This window comes from Rissa tridactyla, chromosome 12 (assembly GCF_028500815.1).
Source record: "Rissa tridactyla isolate bRisTri1 chromosome 12, bRisTri1.patW.cur.20221130, whole genome shotgun sequence".
Lineage (NCBI taxonomy): Eukaryota > Metazoa > Chordata > Aves > Charadriiformes > Laridae > Rissa > Rissa tridactyla.
In genome coordinates this window covers 16,411,359-16,423,706 of record NC_071477.1, presented here as the reverse complement: position 1 = coordinate 16,423,706, position 12,348 = coordinate 16,411,359, and the positions used below count along the sequence as shown (strand labels likewise).

Below are 12,348 nucleotides of genomic sequence, written 5' to 3'. Positions count from 1 at the left end.
CACATCGCTGCAGCCCATCACTGCCCTCGGCCTGGACGGGGATCCCCTGCCCGCATCCCGGGCACTGCCTGCCTCTGCACCCTTTGCCTCCCTGCGGGCAGGAGCCGAACCCCACCGGGAAGCATGGATCCGTGGACGCAGTGAGCTCCTGTCTCCTGGGAAAGAGCCAAAACAGAGGGGTGCAGGCACGGAGCTTCTTGTCCCCAGTTTTCAGATGGTGACACCTTCCTCCCACTTTGGACGCAGAGCGAGGGAGCGTGGCCACGTTGCTCTGCCCAGGCTCACCCCGCGGCTCAGGGAGCGAAAGCAGAAGCGATTCCTCGTCCTCCCCAGCCACACACCATCTGCGGGACACGCGGGAGCAGCTCCCGACCGGTTTCGCAGGGACGGCACCGTACAAACCCGCTGCGCACCGGGGCCGTGGAGCGGAGCAGCCCACCCCGCCGGAGGGACCCCAGGGGTCTCCCAGAAGGCCTGGACCACGAGCCCTCCGCTCTTCCAGGCATCCCAACAATTTAATTCTGCAGTTCAGACCCACCGCTGTCCCCTCCCGGCCTCCGCTCCCAACTGCCCGGCCGTGCCCGGACTCCGCGAGCCCGGGGACCTGCGCCCTGGACTCGGACCCACACCCGACAAAATCCGACGCTGGTTTGCAAACACACCACCTCCCTCAACTCCGCTGCACAAGAGAGAGCACGGAAACTCAGCCATAAGCGCGACGTCCCACTCCGTCAGCGGGCAAAGGCTTGGGCAGCCGGTAGGAGCCTTTCTGTTGCCCGACTCCTAACTAAACCACGAAAAAAAAAATCCCAACACATAAGGAACGCCAGAACAAGGCCAGCAGTTTCGTGGTTCGGTGGTAGCCGGCCAAATTTCCAGTCCCGCCAGGGGTTTCTGGCGGAGGAGCTCCGGGCTGAGCAACCCCTTCTGCGCTACAAAACCCACTCAGCCTGACGTGGGATCTAGAAAGGAGAAGAAAAGCGTTCAGGATAAACTCACGCTGCTTCCAGGGGCTGTTCTCAGCGCTCTGCTCGGGCACAATTCAGAACCTGCAAAGAAGAAATCAGATTCGGTTAAAAAGAAGGAAAAAAAAACCCCTTCGCAGAGATGATGGCAAGTGGAGGGAGGGACGTTAGCCGGGCTCCCCATCACAAGATGGTGCCCGCACGGCTTGAGCACCGCTTTCGGACTCCGTACGAATCTGCTTTGCTGGGGAACGTAAGCTCCGGATTACGTGAGATGCCGCTTGACTCTCAAAAAGACCGGCGTGAAAACAGCACCTTCTCGCGCAGTCAGCCCGCCCGCTGCCTGCGCTGCGTGCCAGCGCTGCTCGGTTGAGCGATAAAAAGCAAATATTTACTACGGGCAGTGCCGCAGAACCAACACACCTCCGAGAAGTGAAACAGATACCCCTCCTGGCTCGCGCCGCCGGGCGCTACCCAAGTTCTCCTTTCAGGGCCATCTGTGCCACCCCATTGTCACCCGTCCCTCCGGCTCCCCGGCGCGGTCCCTGCGGCAATGCCGAGGGCAACATCTGGTCAGCAGGACGTTTCCCCCCAGGTAACGACGCAGGTCAGTGATGCAGGACCCCCCGGGAGCCCCGCTCGCCCGTCCATGGAGTGACCAGCAGCTCCGGCGCACCCAGAGTTTTAACAGGAACAGCCCAAATCCTGCAACAGCATTTTCACGGCCGCTTTTTAGACGACAACGGCACCTGATGGGGGAGGAAAAACTGCCCAGCAGGCGCTACAGTTCCGTGAAGGAGGAAGCACAGTCCCACACAGCACGGCAAGGATACCTCCTGCTTTTCCAAGGGTTAATTTTCCATCGTCCCTTCAACAGGCAAGGACCATCCTCCCACAAGCGCAGCCACGGATTCAGCAAAAAACCTTGCGCTCCCCGCGGGGCAAACGCCAGCTGCGTGTGGCCCGGCACAGCCTGCCCTGAGCGACACCGATCCGCAGCCGCTTTCCCAACAGCTCGCTCGGGGCACAAAAGCTGCTCCGCTTTCCATTCGGACACAGTCCCCAGGCAACACGGTGACAGGCGGCGATTGATCCGTGGCTGCGTGGGGCTGCGGCCGTTCCCTCCCGGGCAAGGACAGGACCCGCTGCTGTCCCCCAGGCAGAAAACCTGACGCAATAAGGCCAGGAACTTCGTCACCTCCAAGGGAACAAAATCACCTTTGAGCGGGGAGAAATTGCACCCCCAAAATGATCTGCATGAGAGATGGGGAAAGAGGAGGGAGTTACGCCACCGCGTGCGTGGTCCTGTCCCAGCTCTCCGCCGCTGTCACCCAAGGGGAAGCACAAGCGGGATGCCATCGGGCACGGGCATGGGGCATGCTCTTGTACACCCCTGCCCACCAGGGACGGACTCCTTCGCAGCCACCATGTAGACTGGTTTTACTGGCTCCACTGTCTCACCGAGTGGGGCTGGGATGCAACGGGGGGCATCCCTGTACCCGGCTGGCTGGCACCAGCGCCGGCTGCACCCGCAGCCCTGCGTCCCCCCACCCGCAGGCACCGCGGGGTGTCACAGGGCCCGAACACCTCCACGTCAGTGCCCAGTACAGGAGCTGAATGGGTGGCCCGGTCTCCCAGACCTGGAAACGGCATTTTCACCACCCACTTATGCAGAGCCCACGCTGCCCACGGACCCAGGGATGCCGCTGGTGTGTGGAGGCTACTGTCCTGTGCCATTACCTACGTTCCCAAACCCCTCCATCCCAGAGCCCGGGACATCCCTCCCTCCTCTTCTCCTGCAGATGCTGCTGCTCAGGGGCAAACGAGCCACAGGAGAGAAGGAGCCCCATCCGGAGGAGATGGTTCTGCCCTCTCCCATGGCAGGGCACACGGGTGCTCAACAGGCCGATGTGGGGAACGTTCTCCGATACCAGCAGCTCCTGCTCCCACCCGCAGACGGTCGTGCAAAGCTGAGGGGATCTGTGGGGCTTGCTCCCCTCTCCGGCGCAGCCTCCGTGGCCCTGCTCCTACTCTGCCGAGCCCAGTGCCTTTTGTGGGGGCCCTGCGCCGCTCCCAGGTTCAAATGCTCTGCTGTCTCCCATCCCAGCTCGAGGGCGAGACAAGGGACGCGCAGCGGAGACGGGCGGGCGGACACACAGCCCGGCGCAGGAGCAGCCGGCTCCCGATAGACCCCCAAGAAGGGGTATCACACCAGCAGCCCCAGCATCCAGGGCTGCACCGTGTTCCTGCTGCGAGGCAGGATGGGGGATGCTGTCACCAAAGGCAGAGCAGTGGCACTCGACGCTCCCCAACCTGCCTCTGTCAACGCTGCCAAACAAAGCCCCTGCGCTCTCCGTCGCACACCGACGGTCCCTCCTCACTGCTGCGTGAAGCAGCATTCACCAGGGCTGGCTGCACCGCGGCGGGCTCTGAGCTATAGACATTTTGGGATCTGAGCTACTGCATCAATTAGTATTGTATTAATGAAGCGTTCTGAGAATACAGGCAGAAGGAGCGAGACCCTCCCCCAACCCTGCTCGCTTCTGCCCGCAAACAAGCGGCTCCCCATAACGCTCCTGCTTGCAAAAATCCATGCTAGATTGCATCGCCGCCTCCTGCCACGCAGCTCTCCCCAGCGCCAGGCCGGCGCATAAACCATCTCAGCCACAGACAGTGCCCCGGGCTTGAAAACATCCCAGAGTGACCCACATTGTCACAACATCGTCAACACCATCATCCGGCCTGACCCTGACGGGGCGAGAGCGGATGCTGGCTGGGGAAGCAGGTGCTGGGACACCGAGGGCGGCCAGGCGAAGGCTTCGGTCCGTGCAAGGGGCACTGACAGCCGGCACCGCTGGCTGGCTCGGTCTCTCGATGGGGTTAGGAAGGAGCCACACGCTGAGCCCAGCTCACTCAAATCTGGGCCAGCACATTGCAAAAATGCTCACGCATCCAACAAAGGGCAAGGAAGGGGACAAGGATTTCTGCCGTTCCCTTCCCTGTCCCCCAGAGCAGGAACGGAAACAGGGCAGCAGCCCCGGGGCAGCTCAGCTGAGCACGACGGGGAGAGGTCCAGCCGTGCACAGGTCCGCCCTGGGCTGGGATCACATCAGCCCTGCCGAGCTGAGAAGGAACAGCCCAACCCGCGCTCAGCAGGAGATGACCACGGACCACAGCACCACGGGCCTTGCAGGTTGCCCTGTGTGGAATAAATACTAAATTGGCTAAAAAATACAAAAGTACAGCATTGTTCACACATTAAGGAAAAGTATAAAATCAAGAGGCTTCTGAGGTAGAAAATAGCCGCAGCTGGCATGAAGGACACAATATCTGTGGTTCCCTGATAAGCTACATGAGGTACGGGACGGGATGCAATTATTCCGTGGCTTTACCTTATGATGTATAGCGGATACAGGAATGGGATGATACCATGAAACAGATAAGCTGCCAATTAGCTGCCCGCTAGATGCTCAGAGCCAACATTTTGTCAAATTTTGATGAAATGCTGTCCTTTGTGCGAACTTTGCTCATTATAATGTCATTATAATACCAAAACACACCTCCATCCCGAAGGCTACCCGCCTCCAAGGTGCGACCACTCCTTCTTGAGTCTGCGCCCTGAATTTCTCGTAAACTATACCTTTAATTGTGAAGCGAGAGAAATTTACACCAATCATGATAAAAGTATGTATGACTAAAGTCACTCAAACTCCACCTTGAAGATAACAAATAGTATAAAAATAGCCCAAGAGAGGGGGGATACCCAGGGAAGACACCATCATAAAGAATTACATCACTGACTTCTGGGATCAGTCGACGGGCTGAGCCTCTCTTCCCCCCCATAGGGACGCCTTTGGGTAAGACTTAGATTATACCGAGTGCTTCCTCGGGAAACTTAGAAATTTCTCTAGAGACTCTCTTTTCCTACATTTAAAGCCAGGCTGTATCGTTTATAACTTTGTCGCGCGTTTTGTATATGTAACAATACTTTCATTTGCACGTGCTTTGCAGACAGTGTATTTATCACCGGCAATCCTAAGAACCTATATATCTGTTGTTTAAATAAACTGCACTTTTTTTAAGTAGCTAGTCGTTTCGCTTTCTCACTGAACGCGACCAAAAACTCAAGAGTGGCCGTGCTAGTTCATGAGCACGACTAGACTGAAGGTGCAGTCCACTATTAGTGTATCCAAATCGTAATAGTTTAATATATATTAAACGCGATTGGACTGATAGTGCTGAATTGGGCATCACTCAGAATTTAAACCTAGCCGCACCTAGCCTCCCACCTCGGTGAGGAGTGTTAGAACGCAAGGGGGTTTATCTTCTGCTAAAACCGCTTTGCCCCTTTTCACGCAACACCCTGCTTCCACGCGCGGCACCGCGCCGGGGTGGGACTGAGCTCCAAAGCTCTTGCAGCAGCCCAGAAGCGACCGGGTGGGCTTACAGCAACAGTGGAACTTGCCGCCAAAATACAACGTGGCCAGCTGCGTTTTCTCTACCATCCTGGAGCACTCCCAACAGTCACCCTGAAGTCAGCTGCATTCCTTACCCTTATTCTGTATCACGCACGAGAACAAGGTGACCAGCAGGGATTTACTCATGCCATACTACCAGAAAGCGTTTTTTGATTCCCTGGAGAAGAGCCCCAGTGAATTCGCAGAGGCAAATAGCCCCCGCCTCACGTAGGCATGTGTACACCCAAAGCCAGATCGGACTGCGAAGCAAGTTTCTCTTGTTCTGGCCACTTCACTCGGCAGGACCTTCACCTACCAGGACTTGTAGCAAATCTCCTAAAGGGCGACACTGCTGAGAATTCAGGCGGGAAGTTTCCCCACCCCAAAGTTCGCCATCGATGCTGGCTTTGCCGCCTTGTCAAAAATTGCGCCCTCCCATTGCGAGCCGCAGCGCCCTTAGCCCTCAACACAGCACCGCCCTCCCACTTCGAGACCTTCGTCACGTCCCTCCCGTCACCGGCAAAGCGGGAGACCCAAAGCCGTGTCAGATGCCACACCATCCCACGCTCAGCAGGAGCTCCTGCCAGCAGAAACACTGCCAGATCGATAGCGCACCTAATTAGAACGTTTAATTGCTCCTCTCATACGCAGGGGCACTGCTTCCCCAATAGGATCATTAAGGAGAAAAGCCTGGAGGACCCCTCCCAGCCCGGAGCCCTTCGTGCGTGGCCACCTGGGCGACGGTCCCACGTGGACGGGCGGGAGGAGGAGGAGGATGCGCAGGAGGCCTGGTCCATCCCCTTCGCCTCGGCCGGGCCGGCGCGCGTGGCTTTCTGCTGGCGCTCACCCCAGTGAGCACCATTAGCTGATTACAAAGGGGAACGCTGTCATTTAAAAAAAACGCACAATCAGATTTCCCGGCCCTTCTGCCCATAACAAAATGTCTCGTGAAATGGCTCATTCTGTTCTCCCATAGAAACATGTTTCCCTTCAAAAGCCTGATACGAGGAAGGGGGGGGGCGGGGAGGGTGGGAAAACAGAAAAGACAAAGCTAAAAATATCTTCTGAAAGATACCGTGACAGCAACAGATTCGCAGGAAAACGAGGTGGGAAGGGGGCTGCGGATGTGTTAAAATCCCGTTTAATCTCTCCCCAGCCCCCTAAAAAAAATCCACTGAAGGCAGAAACGATACCTCAACGTTTCCTTTGTGCGAGAGATGACTCCACCCTGTGTTTTCCTCTCCATCTGATGCTTGGGGAAGGATACCAGCACACATCCCCGCTGCCAGGCGGCGAGCGGGGCCCCGGCAGTGGGTTAGTAGGAGCAGAGGGAGGAAGGAGCCGGTGGGTGGAACCTGGCAGCGGGGCTGCGCTGTGAATCCTCATTCAGCGGCGCCTCAAACGCGGGATGCGTTTTACACCAGCGCGGCACCTGGTCCTGGTTTCCGCCTCATCGCCCGATACCTCGCGAAGGAGCGTCAGCCTTCGGGACCGAGACTCGGGGGCAGCAAAAGCCCAGTGAGATGGTCCAGTTACAGTTGGCGGGCAGAGGGCTGGTTCCGAAAGGGGGATGGAGCAGATCCTAAACTGCCACCATGTTTCGTCTCCACAAAGAGCCCAAGTGCCCGAGCAAAACTGCTGACCTGCTGGCAACCGCGGATCTGCAGTTTCAGCCTCATTTGTCTCGTGTTTTGAGCACAATAGGGTCAGCCCGGTCTCCTCTCCGCGCTGTGGTCACGCCGGACCCGGGGTGCTGCTCTCGGACGCTGGGCGCTGCTGAGCCCCAGGGGGAGCTAGTATTGCCCTCCGGGGGGCGGGGAAGGGGGGGGCAAAATCTGATCATCAGCAGAAGATGGAAAGAATTTTCTCTTCCCGAGCCTTATCATCCCGATTTTAAGGCTCTGTCTGCTACTCCCAGCCTCGCAGACAGCAACCCTGGCGGGGGGTGCACCAGCGTGCACACGGGCACGCACACGTTATAAACTGGGCACTGACTGGGACAAGCAGACAGGACGCGTTTGTACCCAATCACCCACCCAGGGCTCTGGGGTGACAGCCCCTTTCCACCCAGTCCCACAGCTCCTTGTCCGGTGCCGGGAGAGCAAACCCTGGCTCCTGGCCCAGCCGTACAAAAAAACCTCAGCCCATGGTACAGATGCCTCCGTGCGGCCCCAAAACGGTTCACCTCCTTGCAGCAAGGCAGGGCGGAAGAAGCAGCTCTCATCCCAGACAAGGGACATCCACCACTTCCACAGTGGAAGACGTGGTTGCCCAGATCTCCTCCTCTTCCCTTTAAGGCACACTTAGGTCCTGGATGACCCATAAGCTTCCACCCAAGGGCTGGGAGGATAAGAAAGATGGATCGGCAGCCGCAAGGAAATACGTCCCCATCAAAGACGGTCTCCTCCCACCACGCTTCCCATTCTCCTGTAATCCAGACAAGGTGACGTGCATGAGAACAACCGGTCCGCTCGGCAAGCTGCACCCCTGGGAGTAGCGATGCTCAACGCTATAGACCCAAATTGCACAGGGCAGGTGCTGGAAAGGAGCTCCCAAGGGAGACTGTCCTCCAGCTCCAACAAATACATACAACTCCTTCACGGCAGGAGTGACAGCACAAGCCAACAGCGAGCACAAGTCCAGGCTCAAACGCCAGCGTCCCCAGGCAGGAGGGGACAGCCGGGGCCACCCCTCCACCCATCACCACGGAACCTCACAGGTCTCCCCGCCGCAATCGCCCCGGCTGTGACAAATCCAAACCTGCTGACTCAGAGCCACCCGACTGCTCTAATGAGAACAATAAGCCACGCAGCCATCACTGTCACAGCCTCAGCACAAGCACTTTTTTAGATGCCATATGAGAGTCACGTATTCGTAGCTGCACAACTCTTCCTGCATGGGAGCTTCCAGCAACTGGGGACTCGGGAACCTCCGCCGTTTCACGTTTCTTCTTTTGCATCTATGCTTAAAACAGAGCTACAGACTCGGCTCAGACCTCCAAGTGACAGGCACCGCATGAAAGTCTACTATAGAGCTAAACACAGGCCTTACAGACGCCCACGCTGATCTGCCGCAAAGCTTAAGCCCGTACTCAGCCCATCTCCTCGCACACGCTTGCTTCCCCATCGCTATCCCAGCTGTCACTCAGGCGCCGTAGCGCTGTGCCCGAGGCGGCAGGGAAATGTCCCCGGTCCATAGCCAAATAAAATTAAGGCAAAGGACACTCAAGCGATGACTGCGGGACTGAGTAGGAAACCTGGACCAAGCCCGGGAACAGCCGAGCCCACCCCCGCCCTTTAACCCACAGGCCGTTCTCTGCGACTTCCTCATTTAGAAATCCTAATTAGCTACGGGAAAGGTGTCAGGTTCGTTTTGGTTTTTTTTTTAGGGACAATATGAAAGGTCTGTCTGTCTCCGAAAACCTCCTCTAGTAACGCAGAAGTCATGAGCAGCGCTAGAGCAGGGAGGAGCGCGGGCAACGCAGAGCGACGCTGGAGTTCTACACGGGACGAGGGCTCGGTGCTGCCAGCGTGAAAGGTTATTCCGTAAATCGATGACAGATCCAGCTCCTCGCCATGACCAAGGTCATCACCCACAGCTTAACCGGGAGCTCAACTGCCCGGGGGAAGACAATTGATTTTTAAGATTTTTCCCCATTCTGCACTGCGGTGACTCCTTCGGCTGACCCCACCACCCCTCCTGGCTGCCCATAAGCCATGTGCCAGAAGACGCTTACCCTGGAAGGTTGTTGTGGTGGTGGCAACCATGGCAGCTGCCCAGGAAAGGGGGCCCAGCAAGCTCCGTGCCTGCACTGGGCAGGAAAGGTACCAAAACCTTCACCCTCCACACACCAGGAGCACAGGCTGTCTTCTACACTCCTGCTTTTTGACCAGAAATACAACTCTGGCCTTCAAAACCCTTTTTTAGAAGCTTCCTCCAAACCAAAACACCTCCCCTGAGAGTCTAGCTACCACACCAACGAGCAACCAAAACAGCGGGGGAAGAACACATCACCTGCAGCCTAAACACGGGCACCCGGAGCTGCATCACACCCGCCGAGAGCCCCCGCAGCCCAAGCCAGGGCTCCCTGTGTGCGGTGGCGCCTGGTTTAACGACTGCGTTATCTGCCGGAGTTGAGGCTAAAGCAATCAACACGGCACAAGGGTGGCGCAGAGAGGGGAGAGGTGAAAACCCCGCTCCCAGGTGGGGCCGCAGGCGGGGAGGCGGCTCGCAGCCCCCGAAGGATGGGTTCGTCATGGTCCTTTGACACCAAACAGAGAGGTCACCCCTGCATAAGGAGGGAACGCTTTGGGAGAAAGAGGGTGGTTGTGGACCAGACGCTGTAACAGCCAGGGTCTGGCACAGCTTCCAGAACATGCCCTGCACCTCCGCGCTCAGCAGAGAGAGGGGTCCTCATCGAGAGCACGGCTCTGAGCACCCTGGGGGGACCTCAGCACTGAGCACCCTGGGGGGACCTCCACAGACAGGCTCCATGCCTACCAATCCAGACTCTAAAAAAAAAAAAAACCAACAAAAAACAAAACCACCACACCATAATCAAAGAGTAATTCCCTTCTTGCAAGAATCGTCACCCAAACCCAGCCTTCCTTCAGCTCCAAACTTGCTTGATGGCAACAAGGGCATGCAACTGAAGGCCACCAGAACAGCTCTCCAGCCTGCCGCAGCCGTGGTCAAAGGGACGTGGCACATGCCGAGTCCTCCAGCGGGTCGCAAAGGACGCAGAGATCTGCAAGGCGGACCCACGGAGCAGACCTTGGCGACAACGTGCTTCCCCCATCTCAAGCTGTTTGGAAGCAAAAAATCCCTTTGGACAAGTCTGGCATGAGAAAGCTGGAGGGAAAGTGAGAGTTAAGTGCAGGAAGGAGACTGATGCATGGGCTGGTCTCTCTGGGGATGCTGAAGAAGCCACACCTCATCCACGGCATCGGAGAGGGGGCTGATCAGGAGTCACCTCACACACCATCTACAGCTGAATCAAACGCAGCTTTTCCATCGCCTGCTCCCGCAACACACCGCGAATACTCCGCCACGCATACCCGGACCATTGTTTGTCCACAGAAAGGTCCCCACCATAACACGCCGAGGGCTGGGGACGCCAGAGGAAAACAATACCACCGCAGAAACAGGCAGAGGAATAGTGTTTTACATAGAGAAAAGGGCCACGCAGGTCCTCTAGTACACAATCTCCCGGGTAACCAGCCTATGGGGAAAATGCTGAGCTCAAGGATACCTCCAGAGCCCACCTCCTGCCATATGACGATACTCCAAAAATAACCACAGAAATATGCGAGGACCCATTCCAAGTTGTTCCTGGCTCTCTCCGCATTCTCCCTCTAATGTAAATCGTCTCCCTGAAATCACAGCCCGGCAGTTAAACGCTATTACGGCAACCCGCAGCCCGGGGCTACGGATCCCCGGGGCTGGCTCATCCCGCCGCAAGGCCGGGATCCCACCCGCACTGATCTTTCCCCGCACTCCGCTTTGCTCTTTGGCGGCTGGGAAGCGCCGTGTGTCCCACCCCCCCCACCCCACATCGTGCCCGGCTGGACCCCCCGCGGGGAGCCGCGCCCCGAGCTCAGCATCCCGGCGGGCCGCGGTGCGGGATGCGCTGCCTCCCTCCCTCCCTCCCGCGCTGCCGAGGAGGGGAGGCCCGCCTTGGAACAGCTTTCCCAGCAGCTGCCTGCAGCCCTGCCTGCTGCCGCCTCCTCCTCCTCCTCCTCCCTTGCAGGCAGCGCACCTGGGTCTGCCGCCGCCGCCCGACCCACCTCCCGGCTGCTCACCTCGGCTCAGCCCGCTCCGTTCCGCCGCCGCCGCCGCCTCCCGGGCGCGGCCCCACGCCGCAGCGGCCGCCGCCTGCCCTGCCTGCCGCCTGCCCGCCGTGCGGGGCGGGCCGGGCCGGGCCGCTCCCCCTCCGCAGCGCCGCCGCCCCGCCCCCGCGGGAGCCGCCCCCGGGCCGAGCCGGGGGGTGCGGGGGCTCCGCGCCGCCGCCCAGGGCGGGGCAAGCGGCGGTTCGGCTCCGCTGCGGCCCTCGGATGGTGCGGGGCGGGGGGGGGGGATACGGGGCTTTTTCCACGCTCGTCCCGAGTATCTCGCCCCGCGCCGCGGAGAGGGTCCCGCAGAGGCGTCGCGGAGCTCAGTCCCTGCGCCCCCGCTGCCAGCCCAGCCCAGCCCAGCCCAGCCCCGCTCCCACGCAAAGACCCCGCAGCCCGAGTCCTGCCCCGCCGCGGGGAGCAGCCCGGCCTGCTCGGGGCTCTGCTTCTTCACGCGGGGGACACGCTTGCGGCAGGAACCGCAGGGGGACTCTCCAGAGGGGACCGGGAGCGAGTGTCTTGGCTCCCGCGCCAGGACCGTCGACCATGCTGCCAGCCCAGCTCTGGGCAGGACTGCCCACCAACCCAGCCAGCAAGCACAGGATGCTCACCTTCATGGTTTAGCCATGCAGACGACCACCTGAGAGAGCCCTGAGAAGGATTTGGGGGTGTTGGTTGATGAGAAGCTCAACATGACCTGGCAATGTTTGCTCGTAGCCCAGAAAGCCCCCCCGAAGCCTGGGCTGCATCCGCAGCAGTGTGGCCAACAGGGCCGAGGCGGGGGGATTCTGCCCCTCTGCTCCGCTCCGGGGAGACCGCTGGTGAGACTGGTGCATCAGTCACTCTCCCCGCCAGACCTCCCGTCCCTGCAGAGCCTCCTCCTGCCACATCCCCGTGGAGAGCCGCAGCCCCAGACTGAGGTTCCCTTCCTCGAGGAAGGAGCTGGGTGGGACATCTCGGCAGGTTTTGCAGCTCCCAAGGGGTGGCTGGCCCTTCCTGGAGCGGCCGGGGCTGCCCACCCGCTGCCCACAGCCCCAGAGCACGGGGTGTTTGTGTGGGACATCTGTAAGCCACTCCCAGGAGATCTCCACATCA

At 59.2% G+C, this 12,348-nt stretch overlaps 1 protein-coding gene across 7 annotated transcripts in view; it reads right to left on the bottom strand.

Moving 5' to 3' along the window:
• Nucleotides 1-11,332, bottom strand: part of EPB41L1 (erythrocyte membrane protein band 4.1 like 1) — a 71,842-nt gene extending 60,510 nt beyond the window's left edge. For all 7 annotated transcript variants that reach the window (XM_054218707.1, XM_054218706.1, XM_054218711.1 and 4 more), the window contains exons 1-2: nt 11,224-11,332; nt 1,000-1,049 (exon numbers count right to left, since the gene is read on the bottom strand). The gene's annotated coding sequence lies outside the window, so the exon portion shown is untranslated. The remainder of the gene's footprint in view (nt 1-999; nt 1,050-11,223) is intronic.
• Between the last annotated feature and the right edge of the window lie 1,016 nt (nt 11,333-12,348).